Source organism: Heliangelus exortis, chromosome 5 (genome assembly GCF_036169615.1).
Source record: "Heliangelus exortis chromosome 5, bHelExo1.hap1, whole genome shotgun sequence".
Taxonomy (NCBI): Eukaryota; Metazoa; Chordata; class Aves; order Apodiformes; family Trochilidae; genus Heliangelus; species Heliangelus exortis.
In genome coordinates this window covers 2,462,265-2,471,534 of record NC_092426.1, presented here as the reverse complement: position 1 = coordinate 2,471,534, position 9,270 = coordinate 2,462,265, and the positions used below count along the sequence as shown (strand labels likewise).

Genomic DNA, 9,270 nt, shown 5'->3' with positions numbered 1-9,270 from the left:
TTCTCTGGGAAACCTGGCACAGGGGCTCAGCACCCTCACAACAAACTATTTCTCCCTCACCTCTCATCTCTCTTCCATCTGGAAACCCTTCCCCCTGATCCCATCCCTCCCTGCCCTTGTCCCCAGTCCCTCCCCAGCTTTCCTGGAGCCCCTTCAGGCACTGGAAGGTGCTCTAAGGTCTCCCCATTGCAGCTTCTCTTCTCCAGCCTCAACACCCCCAACTCTCTCAGCCTGGCTCCAGAGCAGAGCTGCTCCAGCCCTCCCAGCAGCTCCAGGGCCTCCTCTGGACTCACTCCAACACCTCCAGCTCCTTCTGGCCTTGGGGACCCCAGAACTGGACCCAGCACTGCAGCTGGGATGTGGTTGGTGGGACAAGGCGTGTGGGGAGGGGGCTTGGCAGGGGGGTGCTCCTGGTGGTCCATGCAGAGGCAAGAGGACAAATCCAAAGAGAATCCACTCTGGTCCAACCAGAGCCAGCAGGGTGATGTTGCAATCAGGTGGCACAAGCTGCTGTCCCCGTGTCACAGGGGCAGGAGGACAGCGGGTGGGACTGGTTGAGCAGGCTGGGTTTTGCACATACGAAGCTTTTCTGTTTTTTTTTTTTTTTTTTAGCTTCCACCCCCAGTTTCTCCCCCTCTCCCTTTGGGTGCTGGCAGCACATTCCCATCGAGATGATGGGAGACATTCTTTGCAGGGATGGGAAGGGTGCAGTCAGCACAGAATTCTGGAAAATGCTTCAGCACTGAGGTGGGGCAAATAATGCTGACAAGAAGGAGAAGGCACAGCAAACATTAAAAAAAAAAAAAAAAAGAGAGCCCTGGGGCTGTTCAGCCTGGAGAAGAGAAGGCTGAGAGGGGATCTCTGAATGTCCATCAATAGCTGAGGGGTGGGGGGCAAGAGGAAGGGGCCAATCTCTGCTCAGTGGTGCCCAGGAGTAGGACAAGGAATAATGGGGTGAAGGGAGAAGAGAGGAAGTTCCAGCTGAAGCTGAGGAGAAACTTCTCTGCTGGGAGGCTGAGGGAGCCCTGGCCCAGGCTGCCCAGAGAGGTTGTGGAGTCTCCTTCTCTGGAGCCTTTCCAACCCCCCCTGGATGTGTTCTGTGTGTCCTGCCCTGGGGGATCCTGCTGGGGCAGGGCTGGCACTGGATCGGGCCCGAGAGGAGGTGTCAGAAATGTGATTTGTGCAGCAGGGGCTGGACGTGCGATGGCAGCATCGAGCTGCAGCTGAGGAGCTGTCACCCTCCCCTCCCTCCACCCCTCCCGAGGCTCAGCACCGCTCGCCATTGTTTCATGAAAAAAAAAAAAAAAAAAGAAGAAAAAGAAAGAAAGAAGAAGAAAAAAAATCAAAGTTTGGGCTTATTTATTTCTAAACTTCTCTCCGTACTAGCTGTAAGATAGGGAGGTTTCCAGCTAGTACCTTTTCAGCATCTTTTCCTTAAATTCCGCCCCCCCCCCCCCCCTTTGTTTATTTTTCAGTGCGGGTTTCGTGGCTTTTTCTGCTATTTTAAAATATATTTATATATACTTTTTATGCTTTCCCCTGGCCCGCTGGGAGCCCGGGCTGAAGGGTGTCTCGGAGCTCCCAGGAATGCAGGAGCAGCTCTGGGCTGTCCCCCTCCCGGCTCCCCAGGCTGCAGCCGGACTTTTCCTCCCCCCGTGGCAGAACAAAGCATCCCATTGTGCCGGGGAAATGGGAAGGAAAGCGTGACGGGGCAGCCAGAACCATGCCGGGAGGGGGGTTCTGCCCCACGGCCTCGCTGTGGGGTCACCCACCACCTGCGCAGGCGCCCGTGGCCACTGGCCCCATTTTTTGGGGTGGCTCCATGCCAGCTGCCGGAGCTCAAGCAATCTCGGATTTTCCCGAGTGCCTTTTTGTGGGTTGCGTTATTTTGTTGTTTGTTTTGTTTTGTTTGTTTGGGGGATTTTGTTTGTTTGGTGTTTTTTCAATTTTTTTTTTCTTTTTCTTTTTCTTTTTTTTTTTTTTTTTTTTTTTTTTTTTTTTCCTTTTTTCATACTTTTGGTGGCGTTTCTCACACGTGACGGCGTGGGTGAGTGGAGGTTTCCTCCCGGAAGGAGCTCCATGGAGATGTCATCCCCAAACTGCAGCTGCCTCCTGGAAACGGAGCTCCAAAAATAAACTGGGGGGGGGCCGTGTCTGGCAGCTTAGGTCTGTGGAGGTCCTAAAACAACACCGGTGGGGAAAAAATAAAGACAAAAAAATATATATATATTAAAATTAGGGTGCCTTTTGCTGACAACGAATCCCAAAAATTAGTCAGGAATTTGCACCGTGGAGATACAGCCCTGCTGGGGGGCTGCGTGACCCCCTGGGGTGGCTGGGGACACGGGGACACCGTGCCTGTGGCTTTGTTGGGTGACAGTGACAGTTTTGGGGTTGGATTAGTGAGGCACCGGGACTATGGAGGAGAGGAGGAGGAGGAGCAGGAGGAGGGGGGATAAAGGTCCTGGCACTCGCCGGGCTCGCAACAAAACAAAGCGCCAGATGGTTTCAACTTGGGGATAATACGTGGTGAAAAAGTGTTTGAAACGGGGGGGGGGGGGGGGGGGGAGGTGTTGAAAAAAGGCAAATGAGGAAAGAGGGAAAGAGAAAGAAAGGGAAAAAATCTCAGCAAGTGTCAGGGCAGAAGAAAAGAGTCAGAGAAAAATGGCAAATGTTAATAAAAAACCCGAACAAAAAGCACAAAGCCGTGGCTGCTAACATCTGTCCAGCAAAGACCCCTTCTATTTAAAGTCACCTTTTCTTGTCCCCATCGTGTGGGGACACGGCCCTCTCCCTGGACAGGGCTTTGCTCGATGCTGGGGGACCTGCTCACTCCTGTCCCTTGTCCCCAGTGCTGGCACCGGGGCAGCCGAGCGGGCTAAATATTAAATGATGCTTTTTAGCTCACGTGTGGTGCCACGGGTGGCCCTGTCACAGCTGGTGGCACTGCTTGGCCAACCAGCCCGTGCATCTCCTGGGGTTTTGAGACAGGTTTCCTATCAAAACGAGACCCACACAACCTGCTGTGTGTGTCCCCACGTCAGGCTGGGAGCCTTCTGTGTCTCCCTCACTCCTCCCCATAATTATTTCTGAACGTGCAGAGCAGTTTCAGAGCTTCCACCTTTAATATTCTTTTAAAAAAGGGGGCGGGGGGGAAGGGGGACAAGACACAAAAGTTATGTCCCAGCATTCTGGCAAAAAGCAGTCGTGGGAAAGCAGATTGCAGTGTGAGCTGAACCCCTTATTAGCCAGCAGAGAAGCCACAAGCCTCGGGGACTGCCAGCTCCCTGCTCGCTGGCGCTGTGCTCCAGCCTCTAATGAGGGCTGACGAGGTTTAAGTGAGGGTTTGGGTTTTGCTGGTGCCCGTGGTCGCTGTGTCAGCATCACACAACCCCCACAGTGTCCCCGGTTGTGCCACCACGGGTGCTGGGGTGAGGGGAGGGGCTGGGTGCCACCCGTGGGGGACAATGTGGACACGGTGACACCAGGAGACCTGTGGGATGCCAACCTCACACGTCCTGGGATGGCAGGGAGCTGGGGTGGCGTGTCCCCAGGGGCAGTGGGGTGACACGGTGCTGTGACCTTCAGGCACGGGGCAGCCCAGGTGACGTGCCATTGTTTTTTGGGGACAATGAGGTGCTGCGGGTCCGTGTCCCCAGGGGTGCAGGACAGTGGGGAGCCGGGGTGAAGGGCAATGGGGAGCTGGGATGATGCCACCCTGGAGGGCAAGATGGTGAGAACCGAGGTGCTGCCACCCAGGGGACAGGAGAGCAGGAAGTCCTGGGTGATGCCACATGGGGGGTAGGATGATGGAAGCCAGGGTGATGCCAGCTGGGGGTGCAGGAAAGCAGGGACCTCGTGTGATGTCACCCATGGGTGCAGGGCGGTGGGAAGAGGTGATGCCACCCTGGGGACAGGACAGTGGGGAGCTGGGGTGGTGCCACCCGGGGTTGTGAGGTGATGGAAACAAGAATGATGTCATCTGGGGATACAGGAGAGCAGGGGTGATGTCACCCTAGGGTACGAAGTGGTGACAACCGAGGTGATGCCACCCAACGGGGACAGGACAGTGGGGAGCTGGGGTGATGCCACCTCGGGGTGCGAGATGGTGAGAACAGAGGTGACGCCAACCAGGACAGCGAGGACCACAGTGGTGTCACTGAGGGTGCGGGACACCACCGAGGGGACCCCGCATCTGTTCCCCGATGTGCGGGGAGGGGGGAAAGGGGGGGGGGGGCGGTCCCGTGTAGTGCCAGCGGGGCCCTGTCGCACAAAGGCCGCCGGTTGTCCCCGCCCTGGGACCACCCCCCGCCTCCCCCCGGGGCCGCCCCCGACCCGCAGCCCAATAAACGCGGCGGCATTTGAACGCGGCGCCTCCCCCGGACCCGCTCCGCTCCGCCGCGCCCGGAGGCACCGGCAGCCGCGCCGGGTGAGCCCGGGAGGGGGGACAGGGGTACGGGGATGGGGTAAGGGGGGGAAGGGAGGGTGTTACCGGGGTATTAAGGAAGGGAGGCGGGAGGCCTGGCTGCCTCCGGTCCCTCCTCCGCGGGCGGTGCCGGGGTGCAGCCCGCCCCTTCCCGGCGCGGTTGAGCCGCGTGTGCGGGCCGGGGGCGGCGGGGAAGGGGCGCAGGCGGCCAGGTGGGTGCGTGGGGAATCGGAGGGGATCCGGGGGGGGGGAGGGGGAGGTTGTTGTGGGAAAAGTGTATTTTGGAGAGGAGGGGAATGCCTCTTAGGATGCGAGATTGGGGTTTTTTGAGGGATGGGTGGGCGCGGAGGGGTGTCGGGGGGGCACCCTCGGAAAAGCTGCCGCGGTCCCCAGTAGTGACCTTGGCGCTGGGGGCACTGGTCCAGCAGGGGGAAGTGGGACTGGGTGCTGCCCGCATCCCCGTCCCGCATCCCCGTCCCGCATCCCTGTCCCGCATCCCCGTCCCGCATCCCCGTCCCGCATCCCCGTCCCGCATCCCCGTCCCGCATCCCCGTCCCCAAAACTCTTGGGGTGGGAGCGGGTGCTGGAGCAGCCCTGCCCGAGCTGAGCTGAGCTGAGGAAGCAGCGAGCTGTGGCTGGAGGAATTAAGAACAGCAGTTGTTTTGTCATTGGCGAAGCTTTGGCTGTCACCAAGGCGGCAGACGGCATCTGCTGTCTGGTGGCAAACCCTGGGCCCGTCACCTCTGGTGGATCCGGGTAAATGAGCCTGAAGCCGAGAAAACCCAAATTTGCAGCCCGGGAGGGTCGAACATTGGAGCTGGGCTTAAGTGGGTGTCAGTTTGGGTGGGTGAGTGGGTGGCTTTATCCTGCCCATCTTCTTCCTTCGCTCACCAAAATGAGGATGAGGGGCTCCCATCGCGGTGTTATCACCGTGGCTCAGCACAAGCCGGCTTTATCGGAGCCCAGGCAGGGCTGAGCTCCACGGGAATTACTGTATCCCTCATTTCCCGCTTTGTTTACTTCTGAAATAATCAGCTTTGTGCCTCTACCTTGGGCTTTATCACACTCGGGGGCTCCCCGAGTTCTCTCCTTGCAACTCCAGCCCCGGCTTGCAAAATAAAAACAGATGGGCGCTTTGTTTTTCCTTTATTGAGGGGAAGGATGCTTGTTGAAAGACCCCATTACGATGCAAATACCGGGGGGGGAGGGAGGGCGGTGTGAATATTCAAAACCCTGCTCGGCTTTTGAAGCTCTTTACATAAATTTATTGTGCTTTAATACTCCGGCGCTGCTTTGCTGAGCTGGAGTGGAGCTTGGTTAACAGGATCCCTTTTTTTTTTTGGTGTGTGTATGTGTTTGTTTTGTTTTGTTTTTTCCTGCCAACTTTTGGAGGGTTTGGCCGTGGTTGGAGGGAGCACATTGAGGTGCAAAACAGCCAGCACCGGGCTGCAAAAATTATGACCCTGCTCAATGGGGAGGAGGGACCGCCAGCTGTAAAGCTGACTTTGGTGGTGACCCTTGAAGATCCGGGCGTGCTGTCAAGTGATTTACTGATATTTGGGTGCTTCATTGTCCTTTTGGGCTTTGCCCCCCCCACTTTGGTTTCTTGACATGACCCTTTGTGGAGAGGCTGCTGCCCAGGAGGGGCTGGGGGGGGGGTTTGGGGTGGGTTGAGCTCAGAAATTGCCCTGACACAGGCAGCAGCAATATTGGGGATTTGAGGGTGTCCACAGTGACTTAGCCCCAGGTGTGATGGATGAGATGGTTCATTAGGGGAAGGAGATAATGAGTTGGAGGAGAAAACCCCAGCTCAGGCTTTCCAGCAAGAGGAGCTGATGGGGCTGGTTTTGGTGGCCTCTGGGTATCTCGTCAAAAACCCTGCCATTAAAAACTTGTGTCCTGGTGGGTTTTGGCCAGATGGGTTTGCATAGTTGTCCCACACACAAGGACAAGTTGCTTTTAACCTGCCCACCACCCATGGCCTTGCTGGTCAGTGTGGGGTGGGTGCTGCTGAGTGGTTATGTCAGGGTGCAGGTTTTGGATGGAGGTGGCTCCTCCGTGCCCCTCTGCTGGGTGCTAATTGCCAGGCCCTCATTTGAGTCGAGGCAATCAAGAGGAGCAGTAAAAGCAGCCTTTGCCTTGCTGTCCCTTGAAGCAGAGGACTTGCTGGAGGTGACTTCTGGCCTCTGGGGAGGTGGGAGGCAAGGTAGCCCAAAGCCCTGGAGATGGGTGGTTGGGGAGGCAGCCCATGGGCTAAGAGCATCCCTGAAACCTTCCTGTTGTGCCATGGTGCAGCAGTAAACCTGCTGTTTGCATTAATGCTGTTTTGCCCTACCAAAAAAAAAAAAAAAAGTTTTGTGTTAATTGTCATGTTTCTTTTAACTTGATGGTGTTGTTGATGGACCAGGTCATCTGTGTCTTCATTAGTTGGAAGCTCAGAGGTTGATATTGATTCCAGGCACTTAATATGCAAGCAGTAATTACCATTTAAGCCTATATTGTTGGAGTTAAATTTAGCTGAGAATTTAGTCCTATCAGGCCCCTACATTGTGCTCCATGAAGGTTATCTGGCTCTCAGGAGGGGGTGGATTTAAAGGCAGGAAAGAAAAGCCAGTGAAAACTTCCTCTTCTCATCATCTCCTTGAGCACTTTGCTTCCCCAGTCTTGTTGGAGGGAGGAGGGAAATGAAGGTGATTCTGAGTCCAAGGGCTTCTTCTAAACCTGCTCCTTTCAAGCTGGTCATTTGGGGGGCACTTGGTGCAGAAGGGGCAGCTATAAATCTGAACAAAGTGATGCCCTCTGCAGGGAACAGCCCCTTTCCTCCTCCTCCTCCTCCTTGCAGGGGACCGGGGAGCCCCCGCTTCAGCTGCCACCCACCCCCCTATTATCCAGGCTGCCCCCCCCCTGCATCTCAGCTGCTGTCCCATCTGGAGGGGGAGATGAAAGGCCGGGGTTTAATTCGAGCTTTGTGTGCCTCTTCTCTTCCCTCCACCTCCCCTCTTCCCCCTTTCTCTCCTGCCACTCTCCCATCCCCAGCAGGCAGCTCCGGGGAGCTGGGCAGGACCAGGGCTCTGATGCCACTGACCTCATTATTCTGACTGCCGGGTGATGCCACCAAGGCAGCTCATCAGGTAGGAAGCTTGGGTAGGTTTCTTTTTCTTTATTTATTTTTTTTTCTCCTCCCAACACCCCTCCTTCCCCCCCCCCCCCCCCCTCTCCCTTCCTCTGGATGCACTGCTGAATAATTCAGCCGGGAGTAGGCATCTTGGGTCACCTTGTGCAGCCGGCGCTGGCTTCCTAAGATGGAGGTTGTGCAGGATGTCTGTGGGATCTCCCGGCTGCCACCAGCTCCCCGGCCCTGACTGACTCCAGGTAGGGCAGGAGTGGTAGGATTGCCCCTTTTTTTCCTTTTATTTCGGATGCTTTTAATGCTACAAAGCAACAAACCCTCCCCCTGCCCTGGGCTGTGCTGGTGCAGAGTTGGGTGAGCTCTGGCTGTCCCTCGGCTCTTTGGGGACATGTGAGACGGACAGGGACACCTTGTCCTGGACAAAAACTCACCCAGGCTGTAGGGCAGGGCTGTCCCCAGGCAGGGATGGTGCACCTGATGCTCCTCTCCTTTGGGGATTGTATTTTTCTTGCTGGTTTTATGGGCTCCCCAGTGTCTCCTGCCTCAGCCTGGGCTCATCCAGGGGAAGTTCTTGGGGCTGATGTGGCACCAAGAGAGGGGGACCCCAGTATTCTAGGTGCCTGGGGACATGTTGGGAGGTGCCATTTATCTCTCTACCCTAACTGGGTAAACTGGTTCTGGTAGTGTGGGAGTGGGGTCAAGTGCTGGAGAGGTCTTAGGGGGATGAGGAGGTTGGGGCAGGAGGTGGCTGACCCTGAAGAGAATTGGTTCAGAAATGCCTGGGGAGCTCCACGGGTTGGAATCCCCTTTGCTGCAGGTTTGGCTCTGAGTTTTGGGGTGGATGGGGTGCAGGGTGGGCTCTACCAAATCTGATACTTGCTGGTATTGAAACCCTGTGGGTGCAGGTGGGATGTAGGGTTGGTGGTATCAGGACCAGGCAACTGGTTTGCTGCCTTCCTTCTGCTTTGGGGACAGAACCTGAGTTCTTGGGTGCTGGGTCCTCTTCTGCACCCAGGGTTGAATGGAAATGTGTCTGCACCCTCACTCCTCCCTGCAGCACTTGGGTGCTTTGCTGAAGCATCTTGAGAAGCATCTTGGGAGGTGTCTGTGTGCTGAAACACCAAGGGTAGAGTGCTGTGGGGATGGGGAGGGGATGTGGCTGCTCTCTCTGAGGTCTGGCCATGCTGCTGTTCTTGCCCAGGTTATGCAGGAGGAAGGACACAGCCAGGCTGGGCTCTTTCTGTCCCCTGGACCCTGTGTGATGTTTGGCATCAGCTCCACATCTCTTGGTGCTGCTCTGCACTGGCAGCTGCTCCTGCATCCAGCAGAATCAAGGATGTGGCTGCTGTGGTGGCTGCCCTGGAGATTTCCCAGTTGTCCAGCCCCACTGGTGGGACAAGGCTTCTCCCAGTGCCCCTCTGCCATGGGGTGCTTGGGTCAGCTGCTGGGAGGGCTCACAATGATCCTGGAAAATCAGAGGGATCCTCAAGGATGTGGTGGGGTGGAGAGGGGGTGAAATGGGGCTGCACATCCCAGCTGGGGCAGCTCTGCTTGTTCTGGGACGTCCTTGAGCATTGCTGGTGACACAGGTGGCCCCAGGAACCTGCAGTGCCAAGGAGGGAGGTGGCTGCTGACCATGGATACTGAGGGTGTTTGGCTAGGAGCATCCTTTGGGAAATGGGCTGAGACAACCTCCAGGGGTGTGGGCAAAGCC

The 9,270-nt window shown here is 56.5% G+C and overlaps 1 protein-coding gene across 7 annotated transcripts in view; it reads left to right on the top strand.

The window, feature by feature from the left end:
- The first annotated feature begins 4,356 nt into the window (after positions 1 to 4,356).
- NIN (ninein) overlaps positions 4,357 to 9,270 on the top strand; it is a 61,860-nt gene continuing 56,946 nt past the window's right edge. For 6 of the 7 annotated variants that reach the window (XM_071745125.1, XM_071745119.1, XM_071745120.1 and 3 more), the window contains exon 1: positions 4,564 to 4,638. The gene's annotated coding sequence lies outside the window, so the exon portion shown is untranslated. Of the gene's footprint in view, positions 4,430 to 4,563; positions 4,639 to 9,270 lie in introns of those variants that run through there. The other variant, XM_071745123.1, reaches the window with a different exon arrangement.